At 37.7% G+C, this 19052-nt stretch overlaps 1 long non-coding RNA gene across 3 annotated transcripts in view; it reads left to right on the forward strand.

Moving 5' to 3' along the window:
- The window catches only part of LOC112973499, a 104079-nt gene that overhangs the window by 48110 nt on the left and 36917 nt on the right, over positions 1 to 19052 (forward strand). For all 3 annotated transcript variants that reach the window (XR_003255999.1, XR_003255998.1, XR_003255997.1), the window contains exons 3-4: positions 4413 to 4513; positions 7208 to 7371. This is a non-coding gene — a long non-coding RNA (uncharacterized LOC112973499). The remainder of the gene's footprint in view (positions 1 to 4412; positions 4514 to 7207; positions 7372 to 19052) is intronic.

The raw sequence follows: 19052 nt of genomic DNA on the forward strand, positions 1-19052 counted from the left end.
ATATGTGACTTGCTCCCACTTGTTTGTGTATGTAACATTGTTTTGGGTACCTAATAATAACACTCCTTAAACAGTGTGACTTCGAGTAGAACTGATATGAAGCAGACTGGGATGAAAATATGGAATCTGCTAATCTTAGTATCAGGGTCACTGCAAAGCTTGTTCACTTGGCAGCCCTAAGTGGGTTAGGCAATACAGAACCAGTACTTCAAGTCAGTGTCCAAGATGGCCATGTAGCTTGCTCTCATTTCATCAGACCACGTACACAGCCCAATGGAACAGTGATTCATCTAGGAAGCAATGCAAACACATTCACAGCTCTGACAAACAGATGAAAAGAAGTCGTGGTTTTGTGAATGTCCATTGCTGCTTCAAAACTCGACATTCTTCAGCTCTCATTGTAAAATCTTAATGGTGGAGCATTGCTTCAAAAGGTACAATCTACAGATGTTCAATGTGGGCTCAGTTTTCCCCACATCACAATAAACTTATAGATGAAGTATCTCTAGTTGTTATTATCCATGGTGAAAATGAGAAAATATATTCTTATATAAGATTTTTTTGAAAAATGTTTTTTTCCCCCCTTCATTTGATCCAGATTTTAGTCTCTTTAAATATACATATAGGCTTGGTCAAACTTATTCTGAGTAACTTTGAACTTACTTGAATATTGCAAGTGTGAAATTGTGACCCACACGTGTTATATTAACACTTTACATAGGAGACTTGTGTGTAGGTGAGAGAAAAATCAGATGCATATATGAGGTGAAAATGGAACCAGTTGAAAAACAGAAGACTGGAAAGGGGTTGGAAAGCAATGAGAGAGAGAAAGGAGCAAAATAACATTCTGTGCACATGTAGCTAAATACACAATACACATTTAGAGATATCTAGGCCATCTTCTTGTTCAAGTCTGGCATTTGTGAATGCATCCCAAAATAGCTTTAGATATGAGAAACAAACAAAATCTATTTTAAAAATTACTGAATTACTCTCTTAGTAAAACTAGTACAGTGAGGGATTTTAAATTACAGGCAGCAAAATGCTGATGAACTTGAGTTGCGATAGAAATGAAACTTTTCCATGTAAATTAAGAAAACATTAATTGAATTTCAGTACATTTCAAGAATAGATTCTGTCTATCCCCTTTCATCCATCTACTTATACATGTGCTTACTTCATAAGGAAGTTCATATCTATTTAGTGTTTTCTTACAATTCTTAAACCTAATGCTTTTGAAAAAGGCTCATGCATATTTTCTAACATTATAAAAGCACATTTTCTCTAATAGCATCTGATATTTGCAACACAGCTTCTGAATGAATCTTCCTGGTTCTGACTTTTGAAATGCATACAGTATCCAGAAGTCTTCTGAAGTCAATTGTTCTTTCCTCTCTGCTCCTATAAAGTGGTTTGAAGACTGGCCTGAGCATGGCTTAAACTACATTTTCATTACAGCATTGCTAAGCACATGCTTTGAGTGTTCCCCCAAACATAGTTGCACTCAGGTTTTGCAAGGTGCCATAAAACAGTCTTTAGGAAGCCCTAAAAATCAGTGTTGCTTCATAAGATATCAGGAGGCATTCTGTAAAATGACTGAGAAAGGGGAAAAAATCAGTATATACAAATGGGAAAAAGATAAGACTTCAAAAAACAGTACTTGAAGTTAAGTCTATTTTTTTCATGCTCATAAACAAAAATCATTGTGAAACGTGCAAAAAAGGCCTTTTTTCTTGAGTTTTGGAAGGTGATGTGGTCTTTCACTTTTTTCCCAAGGCTGTTAAGTATCCATCCAATTAATGAAAAGTTAATCAACACTCCTCGCTGGGAGTTTGAACACCTTGAAAACCAGTCCTGAGATTTCCTTCAAATTGAGAATCAGGGCCAATTTAAAAAACGGTTGTCATTTGAGATTATCTTGTGAGTTTGCAAGTCAGTGTAACACTGAGAACCGTGAAGATATCCATGCTTGCCCAAAGCATTCCAGTAGTGAGATGGAAGTAACTGAGTGCCACCAGCAGAGAGAGGGATGTTCTTAGGAAGCACTTGCTGACCCGTTACATGTGGACTTGAGAAATATCCAGCCTCCCTCAAGCATAGACAAGGAGGGCCTTTGGTCAGCTCACTCGCGTAGGGCATGGTTCCAAGCCTTAGACAAGTCAGTGGTAGCCTTCCATGAACCCTAATGCAACCAGGATTAAACCAAAATAAAATAATCTTTTTAGCACAGCTACCACATTTTGCTGAAGAGTGGTAGCATTTTTAAGCTTTCCAAATAAGGAGTTTTAAGGACAAGGAAGAACATGCAGGCAAAGGGCTTCCAGGCAGAAGAGAGGGGTGTGAATAAAAATGCCTTTCATTGTTTCCTTCTCTGCAAAATCTAGCATAAAGTGAGGGCAGTGACTGTGATAATAAAGGCAAATGATAAATGAAAGAAGGGGCACTTCAACATAATCTAGATAACAGGAAAATTTTAAATGGACAATTTAACATAAGGGTCTGCATGGAATTATTTTTCATTAAACAATCAAAGCTTGTGGTAATGCAAATGAAATCCATTTTTAGCTGCAGGAAATTCTGACAATTTCAGAGGAATAAAAAATATGAGAATAATAATATCATGATGGTAATTCACAGTAATTATAGAAAAGCATAATTGCACAACACAAGCCCTAATCAAAGCTCAGAAGGGTACTTTGGCAATCATTAGGATTTCAGAACTGTTAGCATTTACCTTTGTCATTGGGCACCACACAACAAGCATTATTAATTTCATGTCAATCTCAAGCATAATTTTCTTGATCAAATATCAGTTCATAATAGCTAACCACAAAGATTAGCTTATCTGACATTGATTTTTGTGAAGTATATTAAAAAGAAGTAAGCTTTGCTGGTGATTGCTTTGGAAGAAGCAATGTTGTCCTTGAACTTGGGTTATTTCTCAAGGTTTGTGGGCTATCCTGTACGTGTGCAAGTTCCATAAATTCCATTTGGACCTCTTGGCCTAAAAGCTTCAGAGCATTGTCCATACTTTCCCTCTGGACATCTTACAGGTATAGTTTTCTGAGCTTCATACATCTGTGAGTTCATTATTAATCAAAGTGTTATTGAATTATGCACATAGTTAGTGCTGCTGTAGTACATAGATAACTGATCATTTGCGTTCACTGTAACTGCAGTTTCTAATCTGATGTGCAGCTAGTCCTAAATTATTCTGTGTATAGAATGTTTGATTCTTTTGTTGTTATTTTTTTTCTGCCGAAGAGCTATGTGTCGGCTTAAACCTGCCCTAACTGCCTAGCATGAAGAAAGGGACATTTCACAGTTGATGTGGAGGTGAAGGAAACATCTGAGGGATCAAAATTGATTTTAAGAAAAAAGAATATGGAGCTGGAGTATTCACACTGCACTCTTTTGAGAAGTAATGATCAGTCATTAGGAGAGGAGCTAGTTCTCAAAAAGCTGAAGAGGTAAATAAAAGCACAAGTGGTCAGTTGAAACCAAAAGTGAAAAATCTGAAACCGTGATTTGGAGAAAGGATAGCCTGTAATGAGTAAGAAGTTTTTTTTTTTCCTCTCATGAAGAATTGAAATCTCCAGATTAACTAAGGCACAAATAACTAAAGCACGGTTATTTAAGCTGTTATTACAAATACGTGTTTGGGGTATGTATACTGTTCTCTTACATTCAGTAGAAGAAAAGTTGTATTTTGTGTAATAAGGAAAACAAGAACAGCTTCCTAAACATGAAATGCCAGCTCTTTTTCTGGGCCTCCTTGGTTCTTTTCATACTCCTCTGTATTCATTAAATTGTTTTTTAAGTAATCCTATTCTAATACTGGTATTATAGATTTTAAAAGCTGTGCACATGGTATGAATTTTTTTAAGGGAGAGATTTGTCTGTAGTAGAAGACATTGGCTGGTAGGTAAAAATATATATTCGTTTGGAGCTCACCAAAGACGTAACTTCTTATGATGCAGGTGGGGTCATTTCCCAGCATCAGAAGTAGTAAGTACTGAATATCTTTTCCTTTTCTTAACTGACTCACTGTCATTGTGCTTTTCTCTGAGTTGTGGTAGGATTGTTTTTCTGTTAGCAACTTATTTTTTAACACACCATTCTGACACCTTGACAGTTCATGTGCTAAATCAAACTTTACAACAATTGGCAGGCAGTTATTAGATGTATTGCACTTAATTAACTTTGCACCTAATTACAAGCAATGCTGGCCGATTACAAAGGGCATAAATATATTAGTGCCCTAACTGTCACATCATGAAAATGGCTGTTTGAACAAGTCAAGCAAAAGCAATTACCACATTGTGTGCATGGTGAAGTGTAGCAGAGTGCAGGAAGAGGAATGAACTGCTTTACTATTTGTAGGAATTTAAATTTTGCACTTTGCATTTCAGGTGACCCAGATGAGTATAGCGTATGCTAGAAGATTTCCTTTCAACTGTACAAACACTTCAGGATTGCTCCCTGTGTGTGAAGGGAAAACAGAAGTTGTATGGTAAGAGCTGACTTAGTTTTCTAGATGTGGAAGAATAACTTTTGTTAGATAGCCACCCTGTGTGTCTATAAGTGATAAAGTATGAGGATTCCATGTTGAGGAAAGAATAGGGACTAACACAAGGTATACTTTACAAGATCATAAGCAAAAATTGGGACTCAGAATTACATTGTACAACTCTTACTTATATAGGAGCTGCCAAAATGAGATGGAGAGCAGAATTTGGTCACATCTGTAGAGGCCTATGTTGTAGGGAACAAATGTTAGCACTCGGTGTTCTGTGGAAATCTGTCTTGTGTTAGCTCAGGAAGAAAACATCTCTGTTTGCTTGAAAAGTAGGCAAGAAATTTACAGCAATTTTTTAAATTTCATAAGCTGCTTTGTAAACAGGCTCTATATGAAAGAGATTTTTCCTTCAGTATCAAGTATCTGTTTAACTGGCACATGCTCTCTTTTCCTTAGGAAAATATAGCATGTTGCAGGTGAATAACTAATTGCTATTGCACACATAGCAGTGGAGGGATATTGTCATTAGTTTTACAAAAAGTCTGGCTAGGGATAAAAACTGAGAGCTGCTAAATTTCATTATTTCTTTCGTTCCTTAAAGACTTCCCTTGCCTGCTTAGCAGCAGAATAGCCCCTGAATTAGCAATGTTTTGCAACAAAACCTAACAAAAATGTTTGTTTTCATTTTCAACAAAACTTAGTCTTACACTTCATTTATTCAGCAATGCATAGACAAAGCAACTTTAGCCTAGTCATACAAATTTCATGGCCAACAGAGTGTACCATTTACTTTGTATGAGATATTTAATGCTTTGTACAAAACGGTACCCGGGTCACATGAACCAGTTTCATATATATTGGCCAAAAAAGGTCACTAAAACTTGACTTTGCTGGAGGCAAATGGAAAGAAACAGAGGGAGTCTCAATGTGGCACTAAATTAGTGGCTGTAGGGCTTGTCTGCTGTTGTTATTTACAAGCGCTGAATAAAGGGAACTGTGATGATGTATGTAAACCTTTCCCAGCCCAGAACAGCCATTCATTGTTATTCACTTCTAAATAGGCTGCCTGTGTTGTTTCTGATAACTCATGGAAAAAGTAGGTGGCCTTTAACAAAAGTTTTGGATGCCTTTGTGATTGTATGGAAAAGTCAATTGACTCCTTTGTGTGCAACAGCATAAAGTAGAGAGTGGGGAGATAATGTGTTTTCAAATACAACATTACATCACTGCTGAAAATGATTGCTCAATGTATTAAGACCTTGGGTGGTCAGCAGTTTTTACCCAATATAAAATTAGAGACATTACTGTAGAAAAATAAACCTGTGCAGGAAAATGTCCTGAAAGAATGATCTCAGGGAAACAAGCACTGTCATTCAAGTAGCCTATGCAAAAGCACTTTGGCACTTTAGCCACTCCTCACTGGAATAGTCAGGAGCTCAGCCCAAGAGAGAAGTTATTTCAGTCAAGGGTTCATGTAAAGCTCTAAGATTTGAGTTTTCCAGGCCAAAATATATGCTACTAAGCTTTTCACTGGCGAGAAACTGCAGGGTGCAAGGAATTAATGTGAAATACTGTTGATTTGACACTTTCAACACACAAAGTGAGTTGTGTTCAACATGCAAAGTGTGTTGAAATGTCAGTTTCTTAACTGTATGCACTGTGGAGCCAACAAATAATCCATGAATAATGACTGAAAAAATAAAGGTAGACCTAAAACCATGTTCTGTGTTTTTGGGCAAAATCAGATGACACAATAATAAGAAGTTACTCTAACAGGATATTGGTGCCTGTGAGTTTTTCTCATATAGATGGTCGTTCTTTTGTCCTTGCCACATGGTTGCTGCTTTGATTCAATTGCCATTACTTAAAATATTCGACCTGAATTGTCAGTTCAATCTTTTTTTGTTCTCTGTTACATCATAATCCCATGGTGGGGAAATGGGGATATATGCAAAAATATGCTATATCACCACTTCTCAATTTTGAAACAGGATATCACAACGTTTTTGTGCCGCAGCTTTGTTTGGAATGCCCTCAGAAGGGAGCTGCCAACCCCTTTTTGTCCCTACAGTTGTTCCGGAGCAGGACGGCTGGGGTTTCTGCTGGCGCAGACCTAAGAGGCTGCTGGCCTGCTCTGCTCGCTCATGTGAAAGGGAATGGGAGGAGTTAGGGGCTGCTGCCTGTCACAGGCAGGCTCTCTGCTCTCTGCTGTGGTGAGAGATGCTACTCAGCAGGGCCAGGAGCCATGGCCTTGCAGAGGCGCAAGAATCCCACTTGCTTCTGTGCAAGGCAGTGTCATCTGGGCTTTCAGGAACTCAGCAAGAGCTTGAAGTCCTGCCTCTTAGAGGACAAATGCTACTATCATTCAGCACATAGAGGGTATCTGGTGCTTGCACAAGGCAAGGCTGCTCAGTCGCAGTGAAGTTTTTCCCTCACTTGAACCATGGCCGTTGTATTAAGCATTGATCACATGGCAACAACATTTACCCTACTTCTCCCCCTCCACACTCATTGGGAATGGAGATAGTGGGGAAGAGGCCAGGAAGTAGACTATGGCAGCTATTTTTCCCATTTATGTAATATTTCATGGGCCACTGTGGTGTCCTCAGCTTTTTCATATTTGTCATGTTTGCCATACTGGAACATTGACAAAAAATGAGCTAGTTAATTATTCTTTTTATTCTGTAGATAAAAACTTTTTGTCCACAACGTCTGAAGACTAATAACCTTAGTGCTCTGCTAAGAAACAGAGCCTTGTAAGATTCAAGGAAATCACCTTATCTGTCTTTTATCCTGTTTGGAAGCATCTAAAGAAAAACTGGAGACTGCAGTGACATACAAAGAACTGAAAGGTATGTAAAAACTCTCTGTCTAGGCTTTCCCTCCAAGTCTGCTTTGTTCATGGAATAGCATGCTTTATAGTTTGACTTTTACACTCTGTTGTAATAACTCTTTCCGTCTGAGTGCATCGTACTATAGGAAGCTAATTGACTTTGACTTCTCTGCTTCTATTCCCAGTGGGATAATGCCAGTTGTAATTCTTTTATTGATTGTTTAGAGCAATTAGCAGAAAACAAATTTCTCCAAAGAACAGATCATTTGGTTTTGTTACTCTCTACCATTAAAGTTAAGCAATTTGTTATCTGAAAAAAATTAATAGGAAACACATTCCATCTGTTTATTATCTGAAGAGAGACAGGTTACCTCATCATGAATGTCATCGGTAATTAGCGCTCTTGTGCTGCCACCCTCTGCACCAGTGGCTGGCAATCTGTCAGTGGCTTCAAATGCCAGCGCTGATTGTGTTTGTGTGTGCCAAACAATGGGCAGACCGTATGTGATCCTGAAATTTGTAAACAGTAGTTGGCTTATGTAAGTTAACTAGGCAGTTTTGTTATATATTTGACTGCTGCCCTGGGAAGGACATGAGACTTTAAACCTCCAGGGCAATTCCCAGTCATTGGGTCACCAGCGCCCGGCCCAGAATGTCACTCTCAATTAATCAGGTTTCTGATGGTCACAAATGGTTTTTGTTTCCATTCTGGAAGACGTCTGGAACGGCGCTGCAGTCAGAATGGCAGGGCCTGTTGTCTCACATTCCATCAGCATCACTGCAGTCCACGATAACCAGCAGATAAACCCTGACATAACTCACAGAGGCCTTGTTAATCGCTTAGGCTTCTCACTAGTTATAGAATAGATACCTTCTCCTTCTACTCTAGATTGCGAATGATGGGTTTTATTTTACGCTGCGTGAAGTTTCTTTAAAAAAGAATAGCCAGGGAAAAGGAAGTAATTATGTAATTTTTAGGCAGTAATCTTAGTGTTTTACTGGCTTTTTGTTCTGTTATTCTTGATTTTAAAAAATACACCAGGTTTGTTTTTATTGATTTGTGTTGGGGAGAAAAAAAATCTGAAAATTCTGATTGCCTAATAAAATAGCTTCTGAGGGTCAGAGACTCTAAGATCCTACATGCAAGGGTTTGAAAGCTTTTGTAAGAATACATTTGTAATGGTAGGGAGCTGACTGCCAAGCTTAAATTTGCATCATAGTTACTATAAAGTAAATGATTATGGTGTAAGTGGTTAGTGAGTTACTTGTTTAGGTATTTTTCATAGATAATCTCCCGAGGAATGTGTTCTGTCATATGAATACAAGTATATACAAGTGTAGCTGGAAATTAAATGCTTTCTTTGGCACATGGTTTGGAAGCCTCCATTAAGACATATTACTTCCAGTATCACATGGTGGAATATTATGATGAGCGAGTATCTACTAATGGTGCTTATTGCTTGTACCTGGGCATTTTCCTCTCTGGGGCTACTGGGGCAGAAGGCTGTTAATGATGTGGGACCCCACTGGCATTGTAAAAAAAAAAGCATTTCATAATTGTGTAGTAGCATACAATTTCCAAGGGACTGGTGGACGTTTGCCCTTGGTGCTTGAGGCCTAAGTAAATTCAGGGGGTAATCTCTTTTTTTGTTGTGAGAACATGAAGCTGCCATTGAAAACTCTGAGTCTCAGTCAAGGGTGAGAGTAATCATGAATTTCAGAGGGTCCATTTTAGTGTATTGCTAAAGATCTGATGTTAGCAGGAGGTGCAGCTGGATTAGTTGGTCTCTTAAAAATGGATGGGAAAATATCATTAGAGGCAGTGGCAAAATAGGGAAGAGTATGAATCATACCAAGAAACCTGTAATGTATGAATCTATAAATTCCCTCTTGGGGAGAAAAGCATATATATTATCATTTTGGAAATGGTTAATATAAGGAAGGCAGTATTGTAATGAAGAAGAAAGGAGTATTTTATGACTTAATCTTATAAAATGTGTATTCTCAAAAGGTAATATGCACATGTGGGCTGATCCAAAGCACTGTGGATTGAAATACTTATTTGGGTTTCAGTAAGTTTGAGGCCCAGCAAATCTTTTCCAGTGTTTATTGGGTAAACTTAATATACACAAACTTTTACAGAATTTGGTGCCTTCAGGTACCATAAGTAGTAGTCCCTCCTAAGGAGTGTATCTCACATGAAAAATCAGATATTTAATATCCAATAGGAGTAGCAATATGTTATAAGAATCTTTTATTCTTTGTTTTACTTTTGTGTCATTTTAATAATTTGTATATGTGGTGTGCCCATTTGCATATTATAGAATATAATTGAAAAAATATGTATCTGTTTAACCTGAGGTAGGGGCAGACCAGTACCAAAAATAAGTCATTAGCTTTGGGATTAGAGGAGGAAAAAGAGGTTTTCATAGCAGTGTAGGGATGTTTTAATATTTAATTGTAAAGCCTCAGCATCTTTTCCTCAAGTAAAATGGGAAACTATCACAGATAAATGTAGATAATAAAATTAAATGTGATGCCAATACTGTAAATCCAACATGGGGTTTATTGTATCACTGAGCTTTTTAAAATGTTAGCATTCCTTGGCTTCATCTAGAAGAAATAACTAATTCCAGGTGAATCACCTCAGACAACAAAGCCCACCGCTGGTAGACATACATCACTCAGAGCATGAGGAAACAATTCACCAGGGGCATGTTTAGATGTGAGAATATTTTGTTATGGCATGGTGACTAACATTGCTCTTTATCTCATTAGTTTATATGGTATTATATATAAATTAATTTCTGTTAACTTCTACATCCAGTTCAGTTAATGTACACACATCTTGGGATCTCATTTAATGAACGTATTATACCTTAAAATATTAAATTACAGCCTTTCTGCCCCCCAGGTAGTTTATGAGAATGTCAGACATGGTGATATAAATTAATATGTAGTGCAGCAAGCTAACAAATTCCATTTAGACCAAGAGGACTGAAAGCAGTTCCCAGAGGCAGAGCTGGAGCCTTCTGCTGGAGACCCCTGAACTCAATGGAAAGACTTAATGCTGACTTTGTTAAGTGTTAAAATATGGGTGGAGATGGAAGACAAAAACTCCAGAGAGAACAAATTGGTGAGGCAGGTTGTAGTTGTCCGTTGCCAGTGGAAGCCCTTCTTGTGATCAAGGCCAGTGTTCAGGCACACGTATGCTCAGTTAATTCTAAGTGGTTCTCTGCAGAGCAGTGCAAGTTAGCTGTTTTCAGGTATAGAAAGCATCTGTTGTTTTTACTTGAGCTAGAAGAGGAAAGCTCAGTGCACTCATTATTGTCACAAGCAGTGGGAGTCATGAGCTGAAACACAGGTGTCTACAGCCGTCTCAGATGCCTTCGGGTATCCTGCCTGGCCTCCAAGGGCCATGTCAAAACTGTGCTATCTGGTAGAAGTCAAGATAATGGCAAATGAGCAGTCCCTTTAGACCTTACTCTCTGCTGTCCTCTTTATATTCTTTGCATTATAATGTCAGTGTCCTGGAAAGATCATGAAGAAAGAGAATTATTAGAGGAAGAAAAATTAAAAAAAAAAGCAGAAATTATCCAGGTTGAAAATGGGGAATATAGAACTCAGCTCTAGCCCCAGAAATTCTGTGATTTCTTGTTGCAGAATAGCATCCACTATGCTGAAGTCACTACTTCTATTGCTTAGGTCTTTTATTCATTGGTCACGTGGCAGCTGTGAAAATGCCAATACGTTGTTTTAGCCAAAATGTGTTCACAAAATAGAAACGAGTTCTTTTTTTTTTTAATAGTGCCAATAAGACAGAATATTATTCCTCTGAAACTGAATCTTCTGTTCTCCTGTTCACTCAGGCCAATTTTTTTCCCAGATTTTCCTTTAAAACAGCTGTTTTGCAGGTAGTATCATTATGTCATCTTGTTCATAATGCAAGTTTTCTTCTGCTGCTCATTTGTGAGATGAAAATTAGTATCTTATCTGTCTGATGGGTTTTTCTGTTATTATCTGGATTTTTGTTAAGAGCTAGGATAAAAGAGAGTAACTCATGCCATCATTCTTCAGTTAGAAAATATAATGTATCATGTAAGATTAAATTGTTTCCTGATTGTAAATAATATATAGAGAAACAATGAATAATTAACTGTAGGCAAAGATCCATTAAGAAAGGTCATCTTAAACTTGACTTATTTTCTTTGTCTGTATGATTATCATTGGTCAAATATAATTACATACTTGTCAAATGGCAGTTCTGGAAAGACTAGCTAAATTTCACCATAAATTGCAAAAACCAAGACAGGAACCAAGAAAGAACCTAAGGCTTTCCTGGTAAGACATGCTCTCAAAACTTTGCTGAGCACAAGTTTCTCCTTTTATTCTTCACTTTATTTTAAAAGTTTCAAACAAGTAACTTTAGGTACTCTGGCATATTAAGAGATCATGTTTTGTGCAACTTTTGCTCCATACAAGTCAATAGGTATTGTCTCTTTTCCAAACTCAGACTCTACTCCTGCCTATTTAGTTTCTGTCTTTCTAGGCAAATAAGTAGTTTCTCTTCATTACAGTTTCTGTTGGTTTTGTTTTCCTTCTTTTTCATCTTTTGCACAGCCTGACTCTTCATGCAGCCTGTGTTGGAATCCTCTGACTTGATTCCACCCTGTAGCTTCCTTCCTGCAATATTTGCAATGCCTTGATCATTCCCTCCCCTAGTCATCCTGTTCCTCAACTGGGAAAGATACATTAGCACCAGAAGCTTTCTGCTTTAAGAGAGTGATTTTCTCCTTGCTGACATTGTCAGTCCTGTCCAGTTTTACATTTCACCTTGCTATTAATATTAAATTGATAATGAATGCTGATTACTTATGGAAATTAGGGACGTCATTCTCACCATAAAACATTTATTGGAGCAAACCCAACTTAGCAAACAAATTGATGTAAAAAAGCAGAACAATATAAAAACTATCAGCAGGGCACAGGTTTATTTTATGCAGATGTGTAGTTTGCATGCCATGAGACTCAACAGCACTCAAGTTTCCAATAACTTTGTTTTTTTGCTAGACCAATTTTCTTCATTACTTATAGGTCCCTGCAGAATTCAGAGCTGTTATTACAAGCATATACATTACAGAAGGAACACAGCATAGTTTTTTAATAAGGTTTTCATCAACTACTTTTACTGACATTTCTTCATTTCTCTTACACCCTGCTTTTAATGCCACAGTCTTCATTTGATACTGTACAACAAAAAGGGTGGAATATTACCACAGAATGTGTGTATGGCTGAATATAAAAATAATCACACAATGTACTTGAAGCATGAAGGCTCTTTGAGCAATTTCCACTGCCTGTTTGCATAGGCAATTTATGCATCTAGATCGGAAAAGTTATTCTCTTTTCCTTTATCAGATTAATACAAAATAAAAAACCCACTCTCAAAGCTTAAGATTCAGAATAGAAAATAATTGACAGAGTCTTTAAGTCCAGCATATCAAAAGTAAGCGTGCATATTTGTGTGAAGAAGCTTGTGAAATACTGCAAGACCTGCACTTGCAAAATTGTACAACACAAACTTGGATTCAGAACTTGTCCTATATCAGGGAATGTGAGCCAAAATAAAGTGGCCTTCTATCACTGAGTGATTTTGATGATCTACATTTTAAATGTTTGAGGTAACAGGGACAGCAAAAATAAGAAGCAATTCTTCATCCTACCACAGACACCAACAAAGTGAGTGCCTGATCTATCCAATTGTCTATTCAAGTCCATCAGGACCTGAGGCAAGTTTATTCTGCCTCCAGGACACACCTCCGCCTCAAAGAAGCATATTTCAGGTGTGACAACTCGTAATAAAGAATGATCTGTACCCAAAATGGAATACTTTGCTGTGATCCAAACACTTAAAGGCAATTAAAAAACAAAAACGATAATTTTCTCAGTGCACACGTCAATATTAGTAGTGAGAGAATCCATGGGATTCATCTAATATCCCTGTGGGCCAACCTTTCCCAGCAGAAGAGAGAAACAAGGTTGAAATAAGCTTTAGTACCTTTTTTTCTAGATGTTTTCTCCTTTGGTGTGGGGCACAACTTGTGTCCTGCTTTCCACATGAAATGCTTCATGATACAAAGGGAGAAAGACGGTGAAATTTCATACTCAGTGATCAAAACAGCTGAAAAATAATCGTGCAGAGGGATCACATCAGTAAGCAGATATACTTCCACTAACTTCAGTGGATTTCTATTAATGACCAGTCTTACTAAACCTCACTTTCCCTCAGCTCATGGCTTAGCTGTGATGCATAGGGTTGGCTTTGTCCCAGCTGTGTTCTGCCCCTGGCAGTTATGATGGATGAGGGATTCAGATTCACGACCCCTTTCCGTGCATTTGGAGATAGGCTACAATAGTCTGGACAAATGTGTTTTATTTTTTCCAGACCCATATATATCAGCAGGCACTATGAAATCTGACCTACTTTAGCTCAGATCAGATACCCACCACTGATGCGCTGCTCACAGCACTGCCAGAGGAGGATTATGCTGAAGTGTTCCGGACAGCTTTACAGATTGAAAATGTCAGCGCCACCATGTATCAAAAGAATCCAAAAACTTGACTGTTGATACAATAATTCTGAAGACGTATCCAACAACAACACAGAATGAAGAAAAGCCACGAAGAGGGAGGAAAGCTGGGAGAATGAAAAGAGGCTGAAAAGTTTGATGTTGGTGTTCATTTTTATGAAAAAAATCACCTAAATTATTTGTCAAGAGCTCTCCATTTATAGATAATGCAGAATGCTTAGTCTCATATTCTACAATGACAAGGGAACGCATCCCGAATTAGAGAGAGTCTGTCAGCTAAAATGATTCCAAAATATTCTGATACCTTGCAACCGGGCAAGTAAACCTGCTGCCTACAGATCTTCCTCTTAACAGCTGGTGGTGTGATGATTCTGAGCATGTGCTTGTGCATTCACACTCACACAGACAGGATATTGCCCATCCTGCTACTTTCGCTAAAGCAAAGTCCAGATACTATACTACTGAGGCTGGGACTCTTGAGGGGTATGCTCATGTCATTGGAATACTTCAGCAAAATTACAGCTTTACATTCCACTTGGCTCTGGCTGTACTGTATAAAACTTAGATAGGGAAAAGGCGGACGGAATTGAAATCCAAAATAAATAACCTGAAAATTCAAAGTCCTATGTCTCTTAGAGCGGTATAGCATGCCAGAAGCTGCATGAAGTTGTCATACTGTAAAGCAAATGAGAAAAGTCTGAAAATTTTCTTCTGTCCTTGACAAATTCTGACTCTGATAATCAGCAGTTAATTAGTACACACCCACACATACACATACGTACTTCACTTCTGAAAGGAAATTCAGTAACAAATCATATTGAGGCCTCATAATCAGAAATTAAGTATAGCTAGTAAAATATCCCTCTTGCAACAATCTAACTAGGTCATCAGAAAGAAAGATAATTTTAAAAGGGCCCAAATTCCTACTGATCATTTATACATCCAAGGAGCCATCCTATCGCTCTCTGGCCCCTGTTTATATAGATGTTAGACTAATACAGTTAGATACCCCCATTTCATCTGCCTGTAATAGAGCTCTCATAGTTACTGGGAGCACCCAGTGAAGTTATCTGACATCAGTTTGCTCATTTGTCAGAAGCAGTAGTATTTTTGTTACTACATTTTTCTTTGTCATGGCATCTACTTGTGACTCTGCTAACTGTAAGGTTTTATATACTGTGCTGAAAATGTTTCTGTTCCTACAGTTAGGTCCAAACCTTATTAACATTAAGTGGATGTTTTGAGAGGGTTTTGAGTCAGCTCTGATTGCTTTAAGCTTTGTTCCTATCAGTAGGAAAAAAAACCACTAAAAATGGTCAAGAAATATATATTAATTTTTTAAAATCTGCAATTTACAGATTCTACTCAAAGGCTGTTGATCTAATGGAGCTGTCTTGAGCAAACCTGTATGATAGCAAGCTGATGGAAATTAAGAAGCTAGAGAAGTGAAAGGAGGTGAAAAGTTCAATATTTGATTGCCTATGAGAATGTGGAATAATATAAGGCAAGAGGGAAGGGATGATGTGGGAGAGTAGATGAATAGATTACAAAGATGATGGTCTGTTGGAGGAAGCAGCATTCCCTCCGCTACGTGGGTTGTTTGCCATGGTGAATGTAATACCTGTATTACCAGATACCTGTAATACCAGAGGCCTGTAAATGTGCTCTTGAACGCAGTCCTGGACTTCTGCTAAGGACTTCTAATAAACACTCTTTTGAAAACATAATGTTACAGTGTCTATTTCCACAGAGCTCACTTTGCAATAGACTTTATGGGACATACTCCAGGAGAAGAGAATGATTTATGTACTCAGTAGTCTTTCCTGCTCTGCCCTGTGGATAAACCCTGGCACTGGCCTGCAGGCCCAGAATCAAGAAAGGTGCCAGACTACTGCTGGGGAGATCATTTTAAACTTGGATATTGGAATTTTTTCTCAGTTGTGCCATCATCAATATCAGCTATTTGTTTATTTGTTAACTCTTGCAATGTACTTGTTTAATATTAGATTTGAGAATTAATATGTATCTCCCTTTCAAAACATCAACAGGTCATTACAAAAAACAATACATTAGCAAATCAGGATGCTTCTTAATTCAGTGTTCTCAGTATTAAATATAAACTTGAAATCAGATCAACATTCAAATGTAACTCATAAATTCCTATGCATCACTATGTTTGGAACAGATTGGGGACATGCATTAGAATTTAAGCGGATCATGTAAGAAGTGAGAAAGGGCTACACTTGTATGGGACTCACCTCATCTTCTGCTAGCCATCTGAAAGCTGAAGTCTAACCAGAGCTAATTATCCAGGGCCTTCCTGTGGTTACTGGATAGAGCCAGGACAGCACCATTCTATTTATCTTATGGTGACAAAATCCTCCTTGCTCCTCACAGTATGAGCTGGAGCTTAAGTCTTTATACAGTCTGAACAGTTTATGAAAGACAAGCTCACTGCAACCTCCCAGGAAATACCACAATTGCTTATAAGAGGACTTTTTTCTCAGGTCTGTTCGAGTATTAAGTCAAATATTAATTTAAAATACAATCTGTCTGACTTCAGACTGAGCAGAAGCAACATTCATACAACTAGTCCCAGCTGCATGACACAAAATGCAGGTATACGATTTGTTTTTGTTTTTTTTTTTAGTTTTCTGGTCTGTATAAAGACAAATTTCAAATGAATAAGTCTATTCTTTAGTTTGTCTTGGGCAAATTCCCAGCATAATTCCATTTAAAATTCAATGTCTTCTCCTGTTTTTAAATACTAGGTTGACAAATAGCAAAGAAAGAAGTATTCAAGTGGGTAAATACTAAGCAGGGGAAAAGGTAGGCACATCCCTGAAAACTTTGCGGACTTTCAGAGTACACAGCCACTTGGGTAACTGTGGATATGATCAGCTACATCTCCAAACTACTCAGCTGTGCTGTATCTTCAGGTTTAGCTGTGGAAAGACATGTAAACTTGTTTCCACTTGATAATACAATTGAAAGAAATCTGCCAGAACACACCAAAGAGCATTGAAAAGAGAAGCGCTATTCATTGGTCCACCTAAAAGAATTTTGCTTTAAATGATCTGTATGTCAGCATCCTCACTTGAACACAGGTTCTGTTGTACAGTAGAGCTGACAGCAGTGCTACACCTTCCCCCTCAACTTGTCACTTCTCCAGACAGCAGTACTTTAAATCGGCACAGTATGTCTCATTTTATGGCTAGGAGAAGAATGCCCAGGACTCTAAGTCAATCTCTTTCAATTTGGTGTCTTGCCTCAATGAACTAAATACTGATTTAACAGCTGCCACAGACTGTGCTGCACTCATAAGCTGAAGATATGATGTACTAGAGATCATGCTGGGGGGGGGGGTACATCAAAATAATGAGAACTGTTTATTTTCAACAGACTGGACACAGTAGGCGAATAGAATATGCTTAACACAATAACATTAATTGGTTTGTCTATAAAGGACAAATATAAATAAAACTCATTAAGTTTCATCTGTGTATGGTATCATGATGTGAGTCACAATCATAAATTGTGAAAATTAAGTCTTTTACTTGACTTTTAAGTAAAAGACTTTATTTATCCTTTACTTAATCTACATGTTCCAGGGGTAACCTGCTCTAGCACCACACTGACTCCTTTCAGTCTTTCACAAAAGCCTCTAATACATCACAGAATTAGGATTGCAGATGGCTTGTGGGCTTCTTGAGGCAAGAAATTTAGGTTAAAGAAAGTATGACACAGAGGTTTATTTTGTATTCCCTTAACAACTGTATAATATGCAGAAATTTGCAAATGGGTGAGTTCAACTGACTGTTAACATTTTCATTATTATTGAGTATTGATATCATAAGAAGGAAGTAATGCCAGAAAAGTTCATAGTAAATAGGTACGTTACTTTCAGTAATACAGTTTTAACCTGTTAGCTACAAAGGTGATGACATGTGAGATGGGAGAACAGTTTAAATGGATAGCCATCCAGCCACAGCCAAAGGAAAAATACACTTTAAAGTAGTGATATTCAAACTTTTTTTTTTGACAAACAAAGCATATTCAATCTGAACCACTTTCTTATAGCCCATGATGCACAGCATCTGTTGAACATACAGTTTAATGTGGTTCATCAGACCAGTTGTAGACCATTGACCAGGGTGACACAGAGTTGTAGTTATCCTGGAACTATAATTTGGAATGAATACCTAAAAATAGCAACTCTGCCATCAGCCTGGTAGTTCTCTATAGCCCATGTCAAATTCATCTCTTAATTTTGAATTCATTTTTAATGAATGCTAATGTTTTTTTTCTGTAAACCATTTTAAACTGTTTCCCTTCACCCAGGATGGGAGAGGGTTCAAAAGCTGTACCAAGAGAAGAAATAAAGAGACTGAGAGCCAAGTTCAGGTGAAAGGTAAGCAGGTGCAAGTTCATTGAAGTTAAGAATGAAACCTGCTTGCCCATTATTTGGCCAATATAGATCAGTTAAGGCTGAGTGCAAGAGCGTGCATAGATAGGTAATTGGGCAAAGATACCCACCCACAGTATGTTGTCTCAGGCCTAAAATCCTATGAAAACCTGGGCCTACCCGATGGATGTTCCTTCCTCCCTTCCACCAATAATATTTCCACATAGTACTGTTGTGATCCTGTTTGCATCCCTGAGTTCCTGCCTGTTTTCTACTGTGCTGGTATTATAGTTCCCCTTCTCTACCAGTTTATCCTGTTTCTTTCTGTGTTGCTCTTACCCTCTACCCTGCTTCCAGCAGACGTTTCAGCCAGAGTATTGAATCCTGTGTGCTTGTCTGGAGAACAGGGGATCAAGAGCTTTAATTTAGTGGTGTCATATCTGAGATCTGCCAAGGCGATCTGGGAAAATTAGTGAGCTGAAGGTGAAATATGGAGTGTCACAAAACTTTGATGCTGTCCTCACTATCTTTCCATAATATCTATAGTGTGCACTGATATTTGACTTATATTAAATATTTTCAGAATATTTATAAATATATAAATAAATATAAATTTCAGAATATTTATATAAATATTTTCAGAAAGTTAAATCTTCAAATTTTCAATTCTAAAACCCATAAGGATGGAAACAAATATCCAAAAGT

The sequence above is a fragment of the Apteryx rowi genome, unplaced genomic scaffold, assembly GCF_003343035.1.
Source record: "Apteryx rowi isolate R43461 unplaced genomic scaffold, aptRow1 scaffold_55, whole genome shotgun sequence".
NCBI lineage: Eukaryota > Metazoa > Chordata > Aves > Apterygiformes > Apterygidae > Apteryx > Apteryx rowi.